This window comes from Odocoileus virginianus, chromosome 25, assembly GCF_023699985.2.
Source record: "Odocoileus virginianus isolate 20LAN1187 ecotype Illinois chromosome 25, Ovbor_1.2, whole genome shotgun sequence".
In the NCBI taxonomy this organism is placed as follows: Eukaryota; Metazoa; Chordata; class Mammalia; order Artiodactyla; family Cervidae; genus Odocoileus; species Odocoileus virginianus.
Genome location: NC_069698.1, coordinates 9,429,378 through 9,448,560, shown reverse-complemented (window position 1 = coordinate 9,448,560; position 19,183 = coordinate 9,429,378). Strand labels below are relative to the sequence as shown.

Here is a 19,183-nt window from a genome sequence, read left to right as displayed (position 1 = left end):
CACAGCAGTGTCCTTGGCCACGGAGAAGTGGACAGCAGCATCACGGCCTGCGACCCTACCCCTCCAGCTGGGGAAGCACCTGTGTCTCTGCCCCCCAATCTGCAGCAGTGGCACCTGTGAAGCTGACAAGCCCAGCGGTAGCAGAGACACCCTCGTCTTCGCCCATTCCCGCCTGTGCGGTCAGAGGCCGCAACCCCAGTCGAGGTGGAAGCGCCAGCCATCCCTGTGTTCCAGCAAGAGCTGCAGCATCAGCAGCAGGAAGGCCCTGGAGACCCAGGAGGCACAGCGCCAGCAACAGGGGCCCTGGGCAATACCTCTGGCAGAGGTGGTAGATGATAGAAAGTGCTGATCTTAAATGTGACCAGAGTCAGCTCGGGTTGGGGCTTCCCCGGCGGCGCTAGTGGTAAAGAACCTGCCTGCCAGTGCAGGAGACAAGAGATGTGGGTTTGATCCCTGAGTTGGGAAGATCCCTTGGAGGGAAATGGCAACTTACTCCAATATTCCTGCCTGGAGAATTCCATGGACAGAGGAGCCTGGTGGGCTACAGTCCATGGGGTCGCAAAGAGTCAGTCACGACTGAAGTGACTTATCCCAGAACAGCACAGCTCAGGTAAGAGAAACCAAAAATTTGCGCTATAGCACCATGGACTGAAAAACAAAAGAAAGACCTTTATTTGCTAATGGTGAATTGTCAGAATCAAGTAAAAAAAGCTTTGCCTAAAGGAGAAATGTGTTTGTTACCGCAGATGCACCAGTAGAGGAATGACCATCAAGCACATGGAGAAACATGGTATCATGGTGTCACGAGAAGATGTTATAACTCCGTAAACTGAACTTAAAGGCACACAATATTGTGCTTGAACTAATAGAGATTCACAAGAGCTGTTCTGAATAAACTCAGTGAGCTACAAAAGAACTCAGAAAGGAAATCCAGTGAGCTTAGAAACAAAGATAATGAGTAGAAAAAGTACTTTACCAAAGAGATTTTATAGAGATTTTCTATAGATTTCTATAGATTTTCTATAGAGATTTTCTGTATAAAAAGAACCAAACTGAAATCTTGGAGCTGAAGAACTCGATAAATGTGTTGAAGAACACATTCAGAAGCATTGTAAGAACAGACTATATGGAAGACAGAGTTAGTGAGCTCAAAGATAGAAATACAGAAATAACAGTTAGAAGAGGAAAGAGAACTATGATATAAAAAATTGAGGAGGTTCTGTGAGAACTATATGACTTCATTAGGAAGCTCAACATAAGAATAATTGGTATTACAAGTGGAGAGGAGAGGGAGAAGGAGGCAGAGAGTTTATTTAAATAATAGCTGAGAATGTTCCAAACTTGGGGAAAGAACTGGATATATAAGTCCATGAAGCTTAGAGAACACCTGATTACCTCAACACAAAAAGACTTTATCAAAGACACAGTATACTAGAACTGTCAAAAGTGAGTGAGAAAGAATTCTAAAGATAGCAAGGGGAAAAGGACAGTGACCTACAAAGGACCCCTCATTAGGCTATCAGCAGATATCTCAGCAGAAACCCTATAGGCCAGGATAGAGTTGAATGATATATTAAAAATATTGAAAGATAATGTTCAGCAAGAGTACTCTGAATCCAGCAAAGGTATTATCATATCTGAAGGAGAAATAAATGTTTTCTCAGACAAACAAAAGCTGAGGGAGTTCATCACCACTAGACCTGCCTTACAAGAAATGTTGAAAGGAGCTCTCCTACCTGAAATGAAAAGGCAAAAGTAATGAAATTCTGTATCAGAGTAGACTGTTAAATACTTAATTATAGCATACAGGTTAAAGGCAAAGAAGTCAGTAAGATTAACCGTAGCAACTTCAGTTTGGTTATAAACTCACAAAGTAAAAAGGACTATTTTATTTATGAGAATTTATATACAAACTTCATAGGAATCACAAAACATAAATCTAGAGAAGAGACTCAAAACATAAAAAAAAAAAAAAAAAAGGAACTGAGCAAACATCTTAGAAAACCACCAAACTAAAATGGCAGATAGAAATGTAAGAGAAAGAAAAATGGAGGTATAGAGCAACCAGGAAACAGAAGATAAAATGGCAGTGCTAAGTCTCATTCATCAACAGGTACTCCAAGTGTAGGTGGATTGAATTCATCAATCGAAAGCCACATAGTTACCGGCTGGATTAAGAAAAAAAACAAGACCCAATGTTATTCTATCTCTGGGAGACTCAGTGCTGAAGACAAATATAGGATCAAAGAAAAGGAATGAAAGATTATACTCCAAGCAAACAGTAACCAGAAGGAAGTATGGTGTAGCCATACTTATGTCAGACCATCAAGCCAAAAATGGTAACAGGAGACAAAAATAGATATTATATTATGATAAAGCCTTTAGCTTGACTAACTAAGAAAAAAATAAGAGGAGACTCAGGTAAATAAAATAAAAAACTAAAGAAGAAAAAATTATAGTGCAAACCACAGAAATACAAAAAATTATAAGAGAATCCTATGAACAACTATACACCATCAAGTTGAACAACCTAGAATAAATGGACAAGTTCTTAGAATGATACCACCTTCTAAGACTGAACTGTGAGAAACAGAAAATCTTAATAGACTGATAATTAGTAAGGAAATTAAAACAGTAATCTAAAACTTCCCCCAAACCAAATGGCCAAAATTAGATGGGTTGGCAGGAAAATTCTAATGAACATTCAGAGAATAATTAATACCTGTCCTCAAACTCTTCCAAAAGCCTGAAGAGAAGGGAATACTTCCTAACATATTTTACAAAGCCAGCATTCGTACTGATACCAAAAGCAGACAAAACAACACAAAATAGATAATTACAGGCCAATGTCTCTGATGAACATAGATGCAAAAAATCATTAACAAAATATTAGCAAACTGAATACAGTAATACATCAAAAGGATCATAAACCATGGTCCAGTTGGACCTATCCATGGATGCAAGGGTGATGGTTCAATAGCCACGAATCAATCAACATGATACACCATATTAACAAAACAAAAAATAGAAATCACACAAACATCTCAATAGATGCATTGAAAGCATTTGACAAGATTTAAAAGCCATTTATGATAAAACTCAATAAAATGGATATAGAAGGAATGTACCTCAATGTAGGAAGGTAATATATGACAACTCAGCTAACATCATACTCTTTGGTTAAAAAGCTGAAAGCTTTTCCTCTAGGATCAGGAACAAGACAAGGATGTCCACTAACCCTACTTTTATTCACTGTGGTATTGGAATTCCTAGCCACAGAAATCAGATAAGAAAAAGAAATAAAAAAAGGCAACTAAATTAGAAGGGTAGTAGTAAAACTCTCTCTCATTGCCAATAACAGTACTATATATAGAAAACCATAAGTACTCCACCAAAAAACTATTAGAATTAATAAGCAAATTCAGTGAAGTTTTAGGTTATAAGATTAATACACAGAAATTTGTTGCATTTATATACAGTAATAAAGAGCTATCAGAAAGAGAAGTCAAGAAAACAATTCATTTAAAATTGTATCAAAAAGAAAAAAAAAATACCTAGGAATAAATTTAACCAAGGAAGTGAAAGACCTGTACACTGAAAACTTATACTGTTGAAAGGAACTGAAGAAGAGACAAAGAAATGGAGAGATTTTCTGTGCTCATGGCTTGGAAGAATTAGTATTGTTAAAATATTCATACCACCTAAAGCAATCTGCAGATTCAGTGTAATCCCTATCAAAATTCCAGGAACATTTTTCACGGAAATAAGACAAAAAACCCTAAAATTTGTAGGGAGTCACATAAGATCCCAAAGAGAAAAAAAGAACAAAGGTGAAAGTATCACACTCCGTGATTTCAAATTATTCTTAAAAGTTATAGTAATCAATATGACCTGGCATTGGCAAAAAAAAAAAAGACACTGAAATTAATGGAACAGAGTTGAGATCCCATAAATAAACCCATACAAATACAGGCAATTAATTTATAACAGGAGCAAAGCACATACAATAGGGAAATGATAGTCTCTTCAGTAAGTAGTGTTGAGGAAATCTAGACGGCCATATGCCAAAGAATGAAACTAAAGCGCTCTCTCACACCAGGCACAAAAATCCACTCAAAATTGATTAAAAACTTGAAATAATAAAATTCCTAGAAGGAAACATAGGCAGTATGCTCTCTGACATTTTACCAATATCCTTCTCATTGTCTTCTCAGTCGAGGGAAACAAAAGGGAAAATAAACAAATGAGACTACATGAAAGTAAAAAAACTTCTGCACAGAGGAACCTATCAACAAAATGAAAAGTCAACCTCCTGAGTGGGGGAGTGTACTTGGAAATGTTATATTTGGTAAAGGTTAATATACAAAATATGTGAATAAATCACATAACGCAATAACAAAAATGACAATTTGATTAAAAAAAACTGGCAGGGGATTTGAATACAAGTGAACAGACACATGAAAAGATGAGCAATATCACTAAAATTAGGAAAATTCAAATAAAAACCATAATAAGATATAATCTTTTGCCTGTTAGAATGGCTATTGATAAAATAGCAAGAAATTGCAGGTATTGGAGAGGGTATAGACAAGGAGACCCTCATACACTGTGGTGGGAATGTCAATGTAAATTGGCACAGCAAGTATGGTGCACAGTATGGAGATTCCTCCCAGAATTAAGAAGAGAACTATCACATGATTCAGCTATTTCACTTCTGGGTCTTACCTGAGGAATATGAAAACCCTAGTTTGAAAAGATATATGCATCCCTAAGATTATTGCAGCAATATTTACAATATCCAAGATATGAAAACAACCTAAGTGTGTATCAGTGGATGAGTGCATAAAGAAGATATATGTTATAACCAATGTTACCTCAATTAAAAAAGTGTCTCTGAAGTAAAAAAGTTGAAGAGATTTAGGGAAAGAGGAGTATGTAGTCTCAGAACCAAAAGTCTGAAGGAAAGCACAAAGAAAACTAGCAGATTTTGCCTGGAGTATAGTTTCTTGATCTGTTGAAAAAATATTTATAATTGAGTCATGAGGATGAACATGACTACTAATAATCAGACTCATTCAAGAAAGAGCTGATGGAGAGACATGTGGAAAGGCTAGAAAAAATAAAGCATATTCAAATGTCTCGGGATAACTTGGAATTTTAAAACTTTTCTGAAAATAGAGTTTTAAATATGATATTTGTCTCATTCACATTCTCAAGACTGACGTATCTTACAAGCTACTTTCTACCTTTAAATTACTCCAATTTATCTTCCATACACTTTGAAAACATTTTTAAAATAAATTTTAGCAGAAAATAGTTTATTTTATTTTCTGAAGTGTGGAGAAATTTATGACTCATTACCTTTATATATGAGGACTTCCCTAAAGCTAAACTCTACTTTGGGGGAAAGCAATTGCCTAATAAAATGGTTAAAATTTTAGGCCAGTTTTGATCAGCAATTTATGCTTGAGTTATGCTGCCTAGTGATAGAAAACCAAGAGTAAGTTTTCTTAAAATACCAGCTATGATTTCAGAAAACTGTCAGGCTCATCATGGTTTTATTATGGGAAAGAATCCTAATTGCAACAGAAATAAAAAATAGACAGGAGCCATATGGAACTTTACCCATTTGCTGCCAAGAAATTGTCTTCCGTTTTAAAAGCCAAAAACATCCAAGATGTATAGAAGAAAATAATTCTTTATATATGCAATGATGCATTTGACTGAATGGCATTGATTAGAAAGATGGAATGAGATGTTTGTTTTTAAGAAATTATTTAATGTGCTGGTTGTGAATTGAATTATCCCAAATGAATTTACTGATCACAGAATTTTCACTTATTTTCAGTTAGCTTTAGATTTCCATTCATAAGCACACTTTAAACTAGCCCTTTACTTGTTAACTTCTACAGGACTGTGTGTATGAGTGTGGGGTGGAAGAGGAGTTTTTGTTTACACTGGAGAAAAGAGGGTGATTTTATACTTTTTAAGATATTTAAAGTGTATATGAAATTAAGATGAAATAACTTGGCCCAGGTAACTTATGTTGGTTTGAAGTCACAGCATAAAACTGAACATTAGAATCAAGTGAATTTGAATCTTACTAAATTGCATATGCCAATTCCTGACGTGGAAACTATAGATTGAGGAACAAGTGGGTCATAGTTCCATGTGAGATGGTGGTATTCATCGTGTACTAGACCTAAAAGAAGGGAATCTCTGGGCAGGAGGGCTGAGCTCTATCTCTGAGGAGGGTACATCTTTTTATGCTAGAAAATGGAGGCTGAAGAAGCAGCCATGGAAACAAACAAACAAACAAAAAAAAAAAAAAAAAAAGAGGAAGAAGTCGTGGAGCAAATGCACAGTTTTTTTCAGAAAACAGAAGACCTAAGTAGCTATAGTCTGACTTAGTTCATATACCTGTTTGTTGTACATGGTTGATGTGTTTTTATTTGTATTGAGGTATCATATGCCTGTAGAAAAGTCCACTTGTCATAATCACAAGTAAGTTTGGAGTCTTCTATATGAAAGGAGCATGGGTCTGTGGAGAAGTTGGAGAGGTCTCAGTGAAGGGAAATCTTTGCCTGCTTTTAAGAAATAGAACTGAACGACTTATAAATGCGTAGTAGAGAAAAAAGAAACAGCTTTACTTATACATGGTGGCCTATACATTTTGCTTGAAAGCTTAAATTGTGGTTGCAGCCATCCCTGCTGCTCTGGTCCTTTTTTAATAAATAATTTATTCGGCTGCATCTGATCTTAGTTGCAGCAGACACCATCTCTGATCTTTGTTGTGGCATGTGCAAGCTTTAGTTGTGGTATGGGAACACTTAGGTATGGTAGGTGGGCTCTAGTTCCCCGACCAGGGATGGAACCTGGCCCCTCTGCACTGGGAGGGCAGACTCTTAGACACTGGACAATCAGGGAAGTCCCTTCTGATGTCACTCTGACTTTCAAAGGGTTTGGAGAATTTATCACACTCATTTTGATGGCATTTTTCTTCTCTATAGTGAGTGGTCCTTGTTTTTCTTCCTTTCATCAAACAGATTAAGGACACACCCACTCATCTATCTCTTCATTCTTTCTTTAGAGCCTAATAAAGGGCCTTTTCTTTGTTTCTTATAAAGGCCCTTGTAGCAAAACTCTTTTATTTAGGCATTCCTGAAGGTTCAGATGATAAAGAATCTGCCTGTGATGCAGGAGACTGGGTTTGATCCCTGGGTAGGGAAGATCCCCTTGAGAAGCAAATGGTTACCCAGTCCAGAACTCTTGTCTGGAGAATTCCATGGACAGAGGAGCCTGGTGGCTACAATCCACAGGATCGCATAGAGTCTGACGTGACTGAATGACTAATGCTTCACTTTCTCATGACTTCTCAGAGATAGTCTCATGATACCTTGAGCACTGGGCTTCCCTGGTGGTTCAGACAATAAAGAATCTTCCTGGAATGTGGGAGACCTAGGTTCGATTCCTGAGTCTGAATGCTCCCCTAGAGAAGGAAGTGGCTACCTACTTCAGTATTCTTGCCTGGAGAATCCCCTGGACAGAGGAGCCTGGTGGAATACAGTTCATGGGGTTGCAAGGAGTTGGACATGACTGAGTGACTAACACACACACCCCCGCTTGAACAATGCTGTTTAATTCAGTATCCTAGACCATCTCTGGAGAAGGAACTGGCAACCCACTCCAGTATTCTTCCCTGGAGAATCCCAGGGACGGGGGAGCCTGGTGGGCTGCCGTCTATGGGGTTGCACAGAGTCAGACACGACTGAAGTGACTCAGCAGCAGCAGCAGCAACAGACCATCTCTTGCAGCAAGAGTTGCAGATGATCCCACATGGCATGGAATACCTGTATGGTCTCTTACCTTAGGATGAGTTCCCTGCCCATCAGGTGAGAGCTTCTAGGAGTGAATATGGGGTACAGTAGCTCTCTTTGGTGCCCTTGGGAAGATCTTCTACTCCACCCATGGAAGAAAGAAGTGGTAAAAATGCTTGAGGGATAGGTTTGCTGAACTGACTGTTTCCAAGTCTCCTTTTCTCTCTGTTCTCCAGTTAGCAGTTCTACAAGAACGAATGTGTATGTTTGTGTAAGTGACTCACACACCCTAATATAAAACTTTATAGAAATGAATTTCAGTGTTTTTTTTTTTTAGCACAAGACCACATCAAAGAAAAAAACACTCTTGAGCTATTGACAGGCTTTCACCACTTATTATGTGAGAAAGGAAATGTCAGTAACTTAAAAGAAGTTTTAAGATCAATGTGTTTGAGCTTTTCTAATTTTAAAATTCTTTACAAAATCTTGTCAAAAAGGTTATGTAATGGTAACAAGGAGGCTGGAACTTCTCGGAGCAATGGGAACTTTCTTTGTTTCCTCTGAGAGCAAAATATATAGAAGTGGAGCTTTATTCTGGGGAGACCACCCCCCCACCACCACCCTAGCACAGGTGTGTGTCTGTTAGTTATGTGCAGTTATTGCTTTTTAGGATCTACTGCTCTGACTCACAGGAAAACAAAGACTGGGTTACAGCCATGTATTTGCAAGAGCCACGGTGAAATAATTGGTGAGGCAAGGGTGGTAAATAAACCAATTGGTGGGGTAGTTCAGGCCCAAATAGGCTTTCTGCTAAGGTGACCTGAAGTTGCCCTAATTCTTCCTTTGTTCCAGCTGTATAGATTGGCTTAGAAATGCGGTAGAAGGTTGACATGTCAGACTGTGACTGTATTCTGTCCCTGGAATAACCAAGGATGTTTTAGGAAATCAATCTGCTCTCTCCAGGAGGGCTCCACTGAAGTAACAGGAACGAAGTCTTTTGGGGAAAGTTCCTGTGAAGATGGACATGGTTTCATTAGCTCTTGCTGCAGAGAAGATGATGGATAAACTTAGTTACTTGCGGCTTCTCTTGTTAAGGGTTTTATCCATTTCTTTTCAATGTAGAGGAATATGGGAGCCTAAATGTGATTGCTGAGATTTGTCATTTTCAGCAGCTCAGGGATCTCCCTGAAATAAACTAAAGGCATCTGCTTTCAACACTCATGTCTATAAAACCACAAGTGAGAGGGAAATGTGTGAACTTTCAAACCCTAGACATTGCTGCATTTAAAAAGAATTGTTGCTATGACTGTCGAAATATTTTCCTCCTAAGTCTCTGTTTATGCTGTGTGTGTGTGTGTGTGTCGGCTCTGGTGTATGTCACCTATTCAAGAATTCTGAATTGAGGAATTTTGCATGTGATTAGTGTAAAATGAAAAACTTAGCCAAATATCCTAACGTACACATTGTTTATAGAAATTGAAGTATACATTCTCCTATTTTGATGAAAATTTTTTACCTTAATGCAATTTTAAGAAAAACCATCTTTTTGTCTGCTTTGTTGTTCCGAGTCTGCCTTATAAAAATTATGACTTTTTAAAAAAGCTGTGACACTCTTGAAACAAAATGAGATAAAGTAAAATTCGGAAGTACCCAAAGTTTCTTTTCATTTTGTTAAGCAGTGACTGTAGTGAAAGTTCCCCTGGAAGGCGTCTGGAGAGAGCAGTGCTATAGGAAGCCCGTGATGCCTCTTAACCTTCTGTGCCTTTGTTTCCTTTCTTACAGAGCTGGAGACGTGGGGAACTATCTTTGTGGTCCCTCCCCCGTCAGCCCCTTCAGCCCCGAACGCTGTATTTCGCTTTCTCTGCTATGCACACAGCTCTAGCCGGCATTCCTCTGGGAAGGACACTAGCAGTGTGTAGCTGTTTTCAAATAGTATTCAAGAGAGAGGAAACTGAGGTGGCAGATCCAGCATTTTCAGACTTTAAAGCTCAACTGAGAAGAAGAGAATTTATCCAGAGAAGTGTATAAGCTCCATTTGACTAAATCTGCGCGCTTTCCACACACTTCCATTAGGGAAGGGGCAGACCCATCCCTGATGGTCGCGGTTGACAGTCTTGATTGAGCAATATTTTGACTTGTGCTTCGGAGTTCCCTCATCATCTCCATCTATGTCCATGGGTAGCTCTTGAAGTACAGCAGCTGTGCCATCTGTTTCAAATATTATTTCAGCCCTCGCTGTTTTGGGATAAATTTCATAAAGCGTGTTGCGTACACACACATTTAATTGAACAAACGAGAAGCCTTTCCAGTCTAAAAAAGCTTCCTAAATGACAAGAAGTGTCCAATTTCCATTCAAATGGTTACTCCGGGGCTTTAAAATGTGTGAATTCATCTAACAGAGGCTGGTGGTGTATTTTGAGGCAGATGGCTTGATTCTGTGAAGAAAAAAATTAAGTGGATTTTACTATCAATCTTATTTTTTTTTGGCAAAAGACTGACATAATAAAGATGTGTATTACTGAGAATGCTTTTTAATAATGATTCTACCTTATGTTTTCCCCCAAGAATATGGTTAACTGACTAGGAAAATCTATTTAGAGATTTTATGTTTATCTATAATGATCAGTTTAGGAAAAAAAAAAAAAGAAGCCCACTAACAAAACTGCTGAAATACAAAAGGAACATAATGCTCTACAACTTTCTAAAGGAGTCCAAGAGGAAAGGAATGCTCAAGTTAATCTGCTTGTTCTCTTGCTAAATAGTTGTGAAATCAGTAAGTTGACTACTTTGAAGGAAGATTTCATTTGAAGGGATTTCATTTCCTGTGGGAATATCTTTTTTTTTTTTTTCATTTATTTTTATTAGTTGGAGGCTAATTACTTTACAATATTGTAGTGGTTTTTGCCATACATTGACATGAATCAGCCATGGATTTACCTGTGTTCCCCATCCTGATCCCCCCTCCTGCCTCCTCCCTCTCCATCCCATCCCTCTGGGTCTTCCCAGTGCACCAGCCCTGAGCACTTGTCTCATGCATCCAACCTGGGCTGGTGATCTGTTTCACCCTTGATAGTATACTTGTTTCAATGCTGTTCTCTCAGAACATCCTACCCTCGCCTTCTCGCACAGAGTCAAAAAGTCTGTTCTGTACATCTGTGTCTCTTTTTCTGTTTTGCATATAAGGTTATTGTTACCATCTTTCTAAATTCCATATATATGCATTAGTATACTGTATTGGTCTTTATCTTTCTGGCTTACTTCACTCTGTATAATGGGCTCCAGTTTCATCCATCTCATTAGAACTGATTCAAATGAGTTCTTTTTAATACACAATATTCCATTGTGTATATGTACCATAGCTTCCTTATCCATTCATCTGCTGATGGACATCTAGGTTGCTTCCATGTCCTGGCTATTATAAACAGTGCTGCGATGAACATTGGGGTGCACATGTCTCTTTCAGATCTGGTTTCCTCGGTATTTATGCCCAGGAGTGGGATTGCTGGGTCATATGGCAGTTCTATTTCCAGTTTTTAAAGGAATCTCTGCACTGTTCTCCATAGTGGCTGTACTAGTTTGCATTCCCACCAACAGTGTAAGAGGGTTCCATTTTCTCTACATCCTCTCCAGCATTTATTGCTTGTAGACTTTTGGATGGCAGCCATCCTGACTGGCATGTAATGGTACCTCATTGTGGTTTTGATTTGCATTTCTCTGATAATGAGTGATGTTGAGCATCTTTTCATGTGTTTGTTAGCCATCTGTATGTCTTCTTTGGAGAAATGTCTGTTTAGATCTTTGGCCCATTTTTTGATTAGGTCATTTATTTTTCTGGAATTGAGCTGGAGGAGTTGCTTGTATATTTTTGAGCTTAATCCTTTGTCTGTTGCTTCATTTGCTATTATTTTCTCCCATTCTGAAGGCTGTCTTTTCACCTTGCTTATAGTTTCCTTTGTTGTGCAAAAGCTTTTAAGTTTCATTAGGTCCCATTTGTTTATTTTTGCTTTTATTTCCAATATTCTGGGAGGTGGGTCATAGAGGATCCTGCTGTGATTTATGTTAGAGAGTGTTTTGCCTATGTTCTCCTCTAGGAGTTTTATAGTTTCTGGTCTTACATTTAGATCTTTAATCCATTTTGAGTTTATTTTTGTGTATGGTGTTAGAAAGTGTTCTAGTTTCATTCTTCTACAAGTGGTTGACCAGTTTTCCCAGCACCACTTGTTAAAGAGGTTGTCTTTTCTCCATTGTATATCCTTGCCTCCTTTGTTGAAGATAAGGTGTCCATGGGTTCGTGGATTTGTCTCTGGACTTTCTATTCTGTTCCATTGATCTATATTTCTGTCTTTGTGCCAGAACCATACTGTCTTGATGACTGTGGCTTTGTAGTATAGTCTGAAGTCAGGCAGGTTGATTCCTCCAGTTCCATTCTTCTGAGTATCTTTAGAGGATATCTTCAGCAGGTGTTTCAGATGTCATGTCCAAGACACTTGGTATATTTAATATCAGAAGTTTTAGAGATGAGTCATTGAAATTATGTGTACTCTCAAATTTAGACTCATGTCAGCACATGTCAAAATTATGTCAAAAGTTCTATGTTCTAACCCTCCAGTTCCCTTTCCCATTGGATCTAAACCCTGGTCTTGGTGGTCGTAAAAGGAGGAACAGTAGTACTGAAACTGTGCTTGTAGTGTGTGCTGTATAGCATGCGGGATAGTTTCAGACAAGGTTGAAAAAAAAACAAAAAAACAACAAAAAAAAGTTCTGTGTTCTAAAGGTCGTTTCAAGTCGTGCTTGCTTTATGAACATTATAGTTTCCCCCTACCAAATCTACTTGGCTTTTCTTCCATTAGTAGTTTGCAGAATTGGCTCGAGTTCTTGGTTAGTTCCTGATTGATTTTAACTAATCACATGTCTCATCCATCTTAGAAATGATTGGTCAGCAGCCTTGGCCTAAGCCAATCAACCCTTTGCTTCCTTTGGTATCAATTATTAGCTTAGGGCTAAGCATATGACTTAAGTTGTCCCAATCAGTCTGAAAGAAAAAGCATTTCTTTGATAACTTGGAAAAGGTGCTTTCTTCCTTCTGGTAGACATGGATAGAAAAGCATATAGCCATTATTGCTACTGACAACTTCTTGGAACCATAAAGAAAGCCGACCTTAGGATGAAGTGAACAGTACAGATATTAGCATGAAATGTAGGAAGAGCTTTGATAACATGTGAGACTTTGAGTCCGTTGCTCTAAAGTCCACTGTGCCTCTGGACTTCCCTGGTGTTAGCCAAAGCTCATGGTTAGAACCGTTTTTATTCTTCACGTCTATTGGAGTGAGTCTTTTTTTAAGTGTAAAGGTTTTGTGTTTTCTTTTTCAGTTGTGTGTAACACAGGCAAAATTATGTCAACGAAATGTTATTTTAAGGAATTGCACATGTTGTGAATCCTTCCACAGCCAATCACATTAGCTCCTCCAAACTCTGAGTCATAATCCTCAACATATCTTTAGAAAATGACTTGCTTAATCTACCATTGCCATGTCTGTCCACAATTCTTTTAGCTGGGTTTCTTTGATCTCTACTTGGATATGGAACTACTTAAAACATTCCCCCCTACCCCTGTAATCTTTAGGATCTAATTCCTTCAAGCAGTGTATACTTCAGATGCATGCTTAGGGTCAGAGTAGATAGACATGCCTGGTTCTCAATTGCAGACACATAAGTTGAATCAAATTCACTCCTAAGCTATCACATCCTAGAATAGTACAGATAATTGGGATGTGCCAGTTTGTAAGACAAAATTTCTGACTATTAGGTATGTCATAGTATTAGCTGCTCTGCCTATGGCTCTTTACCACAGATCTAACATATACTTCTGTGAGTAAAGAGAACCACATATCTATGCTATGAGGTGTTTCCAATGATGTGGATCTTCAAAAAAGCCTCCCTGCTCAGACTTAACTCATGTAAGGCTTTTTGATACTTGCAGCTAAAAGCTTCCCAGCAGACACACCTGAGGATGTGGCTCAGTCATGTGTCAGGAGACTGTTTCCCAGTCATAGGTGCTGGATCTTATTTCCCTACTCTGATCATACTGTGTTGTTTTTGATGTGAAGTCCATTAACTGGAGCAAATAATACTATGAAAATTTATTTATTTAATGTGGGTTTAGGACTTACTATGTAGTAGTCCCTTAAACTACCACATAATCTTTGAAGGTGGTTATTTCCTCACTAATCTGGTGGTTCTCAAATAGTTCCCCAAAGACCTGACTTCTGGTTTCATCCCAAACATGCTAAAAACTGTTACTGCTTTCCTCGCAGTAAGAAGAAAATCTGAACAAACCGGAAATCAATAACTCTTCTTAGATCCATGGATAATTGAGGTGACAGGGCAAATTGGCACCTAGAAAACTGGAGAGACAAGCGAATACAGAGAATCACAGGTCAGCAGGAGCACAAGCCTGCTGAAGCCAATTACGGCAGGGACATTTACACAGTAACTGCGAAACTTCTAGAGGCTGATTGTGGACGAGTTTGAAAGTTAAAAACTCCCGGGGACCCGGTCTTAGGGGGAACCCTCACCCTTCCATGACATTACCTGTAAGAACCCCACCAAGTTCTCACAGTGAAGATCAGAGAAAAACCCCTTTGCGCTTTGGGTAGACAGAAAGTCGCAGAGTGTCCTCCAACGCAAAGGCTTACCTGCCAGGAAAATAGCTTTTTCAGAGTGTCATCTAACATGGAATGGGGCAGTTAGATAGAGAGCTGATTCCCCCCCCCCAACCCCACCCATAGCCTTTCTGTCTCACGTAAGAGTAGCAAAAAGATTAAGAAACACTTCTGAAAGTCACAGTTTAGGGGGTCAGGCTCATTAAAAATGGAGTGTTAGTCATAAGGTATAGAATGCTTCCTTCCCAGAACCTTAGCACCACATCAATGGGGGTTCTGTATAGTAATAGTAAATTATAACCGAAAGAACTGAAAGACACCAACTCTCTCTGAAGAGGAGATTCTAGGGAAACTCAAAAGAAAACAGGGGAGAAAAGTAAGTTCACTATAGCAGACATTATGCGCAGCCTGCCTCCTAGTCAGATAAGCCTAAAACCTCACACTAAAGGCCCCAGTTCTCATTACCCAATACATCATGTTCGGCTTCCAATAAAAAAAATTACAAGGCATGCCAAAAGGAACAAAACAGATCATCCTCTTTCCCCCAAGTAAACCAGACCAAAGAGTTAAAACAAGCATCAGAACCAGACTCAGAAATTTGGAATTGAATTGCAGTCCCAGGAGGAGCAGCATCTGCTTCCCATGTTAGAACTGCGGATTTTTGGATCCTCCCCTAAATGTGTTAGATCAGAAACTCTGGGCTGAGGACCCCAGCAGCCTGTTCTTTAATCAGCCCTCCAGGGGACTGTGCTTGAAGACCACTGCAGGAAGCATATCAAGCAGATGTGGAATTTGTAAACTCTTGTGTTTCTTTAGATTCTCAGAAATAGAATAGGAAAATTTTTGCTATGCTAGTAGCAAGGTGATTCAAAACATAAAGAATCCACTAAAGACATTGTTTATAACTTTGACTTTCAGTTTTGCCAAGTGATGTTGTTGCTAATGAATTGTTTTGGATGACTGTATGCAGTTTAGAGTTCCCCCAGCTGTGTTTTTGTGATACTTACTACCTGACCTGGGAGCCTAACTGCCAGTGGACAGCCAGGCAGAGGGAGTTTAAATCTGGATAAAGGGCACAGGATCTTGGGGAATTTTCAGGGCAGGATTATCACACCCCGTGGCCTCAGAAGCTTTAGGTAAAAAATAACTATGGTTAGTTTTTCTATGAGGTGGGTTTAGGAAAAAAGAGAGGGTGTTAATATGTGTCCTTCTAAAGGAGGATTATGCTTTTATCTAGCTCTTGGCTAATTCAGTGCTCAACTGCCCTCAGGCATGATCAGAGTTCTGCAGTCCCTTGAGAGTCAGTTGTTAAGCCTAACGTTCATCACTTTGAACTTCCCCGACACTCTGATGTCAAAGGTCTGCTTTTAGGTCTTTGATCATGGTTTTTCGTCTTAGGTCACCTCTTCTGTGGTCATATATTGCTGCATTCTTGCTCACATACTGAGAGTCTGTCTCTTCTTGGTGCCTGCTGCTAAGTGATGATAAATGTTTTCTGTCTAGCCCAAAAAAGAGGATCATAACGTGCTATTATTTATAGAGGCCTCCTATTTTAACACTGGAGAAAAGTAAAGCCTACAGAGGTATGGTAATGTTACTCCATTCATTCATGTGTTCAAAAACCCTTATTGAGCACCTACTATGTGCCAGGCACTGTTTAATAATGTCAATAATAATGACAAAAACCTGACTAGAATAAAGACATCATAATTTCTATGCCTTACAAATAGCTGAAAAAGAAAAGAAGTGAAAAGCAAGGAGCAAAGGAAAGATAGATCCATCTGAATGCAGAGTTCCAAAGAATAGCAAGGACAGAGAAGAAAGCCTACCTCAGTGATCACTGCAAAGAAATTAAGGAAAACAACAGAATGGGAAAGACTAGAGATCTCTTCAAGAAAATTAGACATACCAAGGGAACATTTCATGCAAAGATGGGCACAATAAAGGACAGAAATGGTATGGACCTAACAGAAGCAGAAGATATTAAGAAAAGGTGGCAAGAATACATAGAAGAACTATGCAAACAAGATCTTAATACCCAGATAACCATGATGGTGTGATCACTCATCTAGAGCCAGACATCCTGGAGTGCAAAGTCGAGTGGGCCTTAGGAAGCATCACGTGAACAAAGCTAGTGGAGGTGATGGAATTCCAGCTGAACTATTTCAAATCCTAAAAGATAATGCTGTTAAAGTGATGCACTCAATATGCCAGCAAATTTGGAAAACTCAGCAGTGGCCACAGGACTGGAAAAGGTCAGTTTTCATTTCAGTCCAACTCTCACATCCACACATGATTACTGGAAAAACCATAGCTTGACTAAATGGACCTTTGTTGGCAAAGTAATGTCTCTGCTTTTTAATATGCTGTCTAGGTTGGTCATAACTTTTCTTCCAAGGAGCAAACCTTTTTTAATTTCATGGCTGTAGTCACCATCTGCAGTGATTTTGCAGCCCCCCAAAAATAAAGTCTGCCTTTGTTTCCACTGTTTCCCCATCTATTTGTCATGAAGTGATGGGACCAGATGCCATGATCTTAGTTTTCTGAATGTTGAGTTTTAAGCCAACTTTTTCACTCTCCTCTTTCACTTTCATCAACAGACTCTTTAGTTCCTCTTCACTTTCTGCCATAAAGGTGATATCATCTGCATATCTGAGGTTACTGATATTTCTCCTGGCAATCCTGATTCCAGCTTGTGCTTCATTCAGCCTAGCATTTCTCATGATGTACTCTTCATATAAGTTAAATAAGCAGGGTGACTGTGTGCAGGTCAAAAAGCACCAGTTAAAACCATACATGGAACAAGAAATGGGTTCGAAATTGGTAAAGGAGTACATCAAGGCTGTATGTTGTCACCCTGCTTATTCAAGTTATGTATGGTAGAACATGTGAAATGTCAGCCTGGATGAAGCACAAGCTGGAGTCAAGATTGCTAGCAGAAATATCAGTAATCTTAGTTATGCAGATGGCACCACCCTTATGGGTATAAGCAAAGAGGAACTAAAGAACCTCTTGATGAAAGTGAAAAAGGAGAGTGAAAATGCTGGCTTAAATCTCAACATTCAAAAAAACAGATCATGACATCCAGTCCCATCATTTCGTGGTAAATAGATGGGAAAACAATGGAAGCAGTGACAGACTTTATTTTCTTGGGCTCCAAAATCACTGCAGATGGTGACTGCATGAAATTAGAAGACACTTGCTCCTTGGAAGAAGAGCTATGGCAAACTTAGACAACATATTAAAAAGCAGAGATGTTTCTTTGCCAACAAAGATCCATATAGTCAAAGATATAGTTTTTCCAGTTGTCATGTATGGACGTGAGACTTGGACCATAAATAAAGCTGAGCAGCAAAGAATTGATGCTTTTGAACTGTGGTGTTGGAGAAGACTCTTGAGAGTCCCTTGGACTGCAAGGGGATCAAACCAGTCAATCCTAAAGGGAATCAGTCCTGAATATTCATTGGAAGGACTAATGCTAAAGCTGAAGCTCCAATACTTGGGCCACCTAATGTGAAGAACTGACTCATTTGAAAAGACCCCGATGCTGGGAAAGATTGAAGGCAGGAGGAGAAGGGGACGACAGAGGATGAGGTGGTTGGATGTCATCACTGACTCAGTGGACATGAGTTTGAACAAGCTCTGGGAGGTGGTGAAGGACAGGAAAGCTTAGCATGCTGTAGTCCATGGGGTTGCAAAGAGTTGGACATGACTGAATGACTGAACAACAACAATGATTAAAATAATATCTTGGGAGAGATTTGATTGACACTGTATTTTAAAACTAGGACAGACCACTCAGCAAAGGTAAAAGTATAAGAGAGAATTTATAGAAACTGAAAACCCCTACATGATTGTTGAAATAAATGTGACAGTACAACTGATGATGCAGAATGCATTAGATTCATTTCCCCAAACCACCTTCATATTTATGGACTAGAAAAGTCTCTCTGGGGCAAATATTTATTCTGGAAAGTGCCACTTGAATAGACAGAATTAACTTATTGCCCAGGTGAAAAAAGACAATGCAAGCTTCTTTGGCTTAAAAAAATGTTGCTGTTAATCTGACTTTGGATTGCTGCGTTGATTACTGGAGAGGAGATAGGAATTTTTCCTCAAGAAGAAAAAATTACCTAAGAGGAAAGCTCAACTCTTTCCCTTTTGAGGCTCAATCTTGTTAACACCACTCTGACAGACCAGGTCTTTGAAAAGTCCAGTGACATAAATGTCTCCAGTGTCCCCAGGGAGGAACACACTGTGGGAGAAGGTAAGAGTTGAACAGCTGAGCAAAGTGAAAGATCAAAGTGGAAGATTGACTTGGGGAGGCTTGGATATGGGATATAATTCAGTGAAGACCAGAAATACATATAAACCCAACCATTTTGGCAAATTGGTTATGGAAGCAAGTAATCATTAAACTTGAATGTGAGCTGACTTATATTCTTGGAATTTAAGTCTAGTGCATCAGTGAAACTTGTGCAGGGAACTGTCCCTCTGCGGGCATAACTGCAGGGACGGACAAGGTGAAAGAATAGTTTTCAAAAGTGTTTTTGTGGGTCAGTGACAGAAGAAATAGTATTAGCAGACTCACCACACTTAAGTTTTCTCTGTCAACTGATTGTCAAAAGAACTAAGACCTTGGACTGCAGCAAACTCAAGATTCTCATGAAATTTAGGGAGAAGGGCTGCTTCAAGAAAGAGTTA

At 39.0% G+C, this 19,183-nt stretch overlaps 1 long non-coding RNA gene and 1 other non-coding gene across 3 annotated transcripts in view; both read left to right on the top strand.

The window, feature by feature from the left end:
* LOC110145000 (uncharacterized) overlaps positions 1–19,183 on the top strand; it is a 232,436-nt gene that overhangs the window by 190,725 nt on the left and 22,528 nt on the right. The window contains exon 3 of one of the 2 annotated variants that reach the window (XR_011483525.1): positions 14,132–14,561. The exons of the other annotated variant lie outside the window; for it this stretch is intronic. This is a non-coding gene — a long non-coding RNA (uncharacterized lncRNA). Of the gene's footprint in view, positions 1–14,131; positions 14,562–19,183 lie in introns of those variants that run through there. 2 annotated transcript variants of the gene reach the window in all.
* Positions 12,418–12,543, top strand: LOC139031163 (small nucleolar RNA SNORA61). The gene has a single exon (XR_011483567.1). It is a non-coding gene; the product is annotated as a small nucleolar RNA SNORA61 (small nucleolar RNA).